Source organism: Macrotis lagotis, chromosome 1 (genome assembly GCF_037893015.1).
Source record: "Macrotis lagotis isolate mMagLag1 chromosome 1, bilby.v1.9.chrom.fasta, whole genome shotgun sequence".
Taxonomy (NCBI): domain Eukaryota; kingdom Metazoa; phylum Chordata; class Mammalia; order Peramelemorphia; family Peramelidae; genus Macrotis; species Macrotis lagotis.
This window is the reverse complement of record NC_133658.1, coordinates 880,098,543-880,101,992: the sequence shown is the minus strand read 5'-3', so window position 1 is coordinate 880,101,992 and position 3,450 is coordinate 880,098,543. Positions and strand designations below refer to the sequence as shown.

Here is a 3,450-nt window from a genome sequence, read left to right as displayed (position 1 = left end):
AAGACAAAGTGATAAAAAGTTTTAATATAATCAATTATTATAATAATATCTATTCTTCACTGGATACACATTTCAGCAAGAAGAATTACAATATAGAAATCAGGACTCCTGAGCAGTTATTCTGGAGGGAGATTAAAAATAAGCTTCCCTTTTGCTCTAGTGGAATCAGCAGTTCTTGTAGGTCTATCACCATGGGAACAGTAAACAAAGAATTCCAAACCACTTGATACTCCGTGTAAAGGGGGAAGTGGTACCACAGGGAATTTTTCTTTGGAAAGAAAGTGAGAAAATATTAAAACCTTAGCAAATCCTTTAACTACCATCACAGACCCTAAAGGAAAGTGGTACAGTTTAATGCTGTTGCTAACTTTAATCCCACAATTCAGGGTCTGGGAAACTAGGTGCAAATTGTTGCCATGTTTCCAATGTCCCCACAGTCCTGCTCTACTCCCAGTTGGAGAATTGAGCCAAAGTTTTCAACTAGAGTGCTCATTGGAAACTGGGTAGAAGAGAGAAATAAGGTAAGGAGTTAAAAGAAAGGGGAGACAAAGGGTAAGCAGGGTAGGCTCAAGGGGAGAAAAGGAGCATGAGGTAGAAAGGGTACTATATGTAGGTATATATCTTAAACAAACTGCAGATTGTGTGTGTGTGTGTGTGTGTGTGTGTGTGTGTGTGTGTGTGGTTGCTGCTGCTGGTGTTTGTCTAGGAAATAATATAAAAACAATGGTGTGAAGGATATATGGTGGAAGCGTTAGACTGAATCAAGAAGACTGTTTTGCAGGTTATTACAATAGTTTGATAAGTAGAAAAAAAGGAGCTAAACAAGATTAATTGTAATGGAGGTTGAAGGAAAGGAAAAATGTGAGATATGGAGGGCAAAATGACAAAACCTGTCAACAGATAAGTGGAGTAAGGGAAGGGAAGAGAGTCAAAAATGATTTCAATGTCAATGAAATTGAGCCCCTGGATAAATGGGAAGAATGTGGTACTGCTTTCAACAGACACAGATAAATTATGGGGAGTCAAATGTTCAGAGAAAAGGTATGAAAAGGAGGAGATTCTGGGAAGATGGTGGAGTAACTTAGAAAATTCCAAGCTCTCTAGATTTCCTCCACTAACAAGTCAAAAAAACACCTCAGAGTGAAAGTTGAGCAGCAGAAAAAAACAAGCTGCAGCAAAAATATTATTACTTCTGGACAACTGGGGAAGATCTGAAGGGACTGGAGGTTGAATGCAGTACAAATACCTTCAGCCAGGTCCCTAAACAGCAAGAGGTGAGTCCTAGGGGCAGCTGAGTTTGTAGGTAGCCTCTGACTCAGTCACAGGAATTTTCATCTCCAGAACAGTTTGAGGGTCTGGCATCTGAGCAGGGGAAGAGAGGAAACCTCTACTGATAAGGAATGCCAGGCCCAGGCTAAGAAGAAACCAGCACATAACCAGCGAATGCAGAGGCAGAGGCATGGGGATACTGCTGGCTGTAGACACTTAACAGGAAAACTGAGTTCTTGAGCTAGGTTTCAGGTTAGAGGGGAGAATAGAAGGTTGTAGCCACTGGAGGATTCTTAGGGAGTAAGATCATTTCTTGCTCTGTGTACTGAGGGACCCCATTTGTAACTTGAAGGAGGAAAACAGTCTATGGGTTGGCCTAGGACAAAACTCCTGGGATCAGATGTCCTTTCCCCCACTTGGAGGACCAGAGATGACTATAACAATATGGTGCTTTTAAAAACAATTTTTAAATGAGTTGAATAAGGAGAAATAAAAAAACCATAGAGAAATATTTTGGGAATGAAGAAGACTGGGGGTTCATCTTTAGAGGAAGATGCTAAAGTGAAAAAAGACTATCCTGAAGAGTAATGCCAGATGGCTACCTGTTCAAAAGAATTCACAGAGGAACTCAAAAATAAGACTTTAAATATCAAATACTTTAGATTGAGGAAAAGCTAAATTAGAATGGTGCAAGGGGAAGTCAGTCAAGTTATAAGAAATTAAGAAATATTAAAACAAAATATAAAGAATCAAAAAGAAAAGAAAGCAAAATGCCTTGCAAGAAAAACAAGAGCTCTGGAGACTAGATCAAGAAAAATAAATAAGAATAATCAGACAACCTGAAAGCTATGATCAAATAAAAAAGAATCTTGATACAATACAACAAGAAATAATTAACGAAAATTTTTCTGAGGTTTTAGAATAAGAAGGGAAAGTAGAAATAGGAAAAAATCACAGATCCTCAACTGAAAGGAATCCTAGAAGGAAAACTAATAGGAATATCAATTAAATTCCAAATCCCTCAGGTTAAGTGAAAATATTCAGAGCAACAAGAAAGAAAAAGCAATTCAAATATGGTAGAACCACAATTAAAATTATACAAGACCAATTAGCAGGGCTTGGAACACTTAACTTAAAAGACTGCAGATGTTGGAACACAATATATTGAAGAGCAAAAGAACTGGGTTAGTGGCTGAAAATATACTCAGCAAAGTCAAGCATAATCCTGAATGAAAAAAAATGGACATGCAACAAAATGCAAGACTTTCAGGATTTTGTTGCACAAAGACCTGAACTTAAGAGAAAACTTGACTTACAAGAACTAAAAAAAAATAAGGTAAACATCAAATACTAATTACAAGGGGCTCAATAAGGACAAATTGCTTACTATCTATACATGATATCAATTATATGTTCAGATTGTTGTTGGTAATTGGGTAATTAGAAAGAAAGGTGGGTGCAGCGATACTAGGGTATGACTCTTAAAAGTAAAATGATTTTGGAAAAGATTTAAAAAAGGGGTAACATACAAATGAGAAGAACTGATACAAAGGAATTAGATGGGGAAGGAGAGTTGGTATTTGTTTGTTTATTTTTTTTTTTGTTTCTGCAAGGCAATGGGATTAAGTGACTTGACCAAGATCACACAGCTAGGTAATTATTGTCTGAGGTTGGATTTGAACTCAGATCCTCCTGACTCCAGGGCAGGTACTCTATCCACTGTGCCACCTAGCTGCCCCTGAGAGCTGGTATTCCTGGAAAAGAAATTTATTATATACTTATATAAGGCTATAAAAGCCTTTTAAATTCAGACAGATAAAATAAGGGAATAAGGAAAATAATGAGTTTGAGGGTGAGGGAATGGGATAAAAGAGTATATAGAAGTGGGTATAGATTAATGAGGAGATATAGAAGGATGTATAGATCAATGGAGAAGGGAATATAGAAGAGAGTACAAAGTAGGGATTCTTTGAAGGTCAGTTAATTAAGGAATAGGAGGGCAAGGTAGCAAGTACAAGTTTTTAGGAAATGTTATAAAAATAAGAGATAACAAACTAAATATATATATATTATATATAAAAATCTGTATATAGGGGTGACTATGTGTGTATGTATATAAATGTTTATATATGTGTGCAGGAGTGTGTATATGATATATATATATATATATATATATATATA

General features: G+C 36.3%; 2 pseudogenes; both read left to right on the top strand.

Moving 5' to 3' along the window:
• Positions 1–228: 228 nt before the first annotated feature.
• The window catches only part of LOC141508358 (cilia- and flagella-associated protein 107-like), a 55,829-nt pseudogene continuing 52,607 nt past the window's right edge, over positions 229–3,450 (top strand).
• Positions 1,789–3,450, top strand: part of LOC141510251 (arylacetamide deacetylase-like 4) — an 8,148-nt pseudogene continuing 6,486 nt past the window's right edge.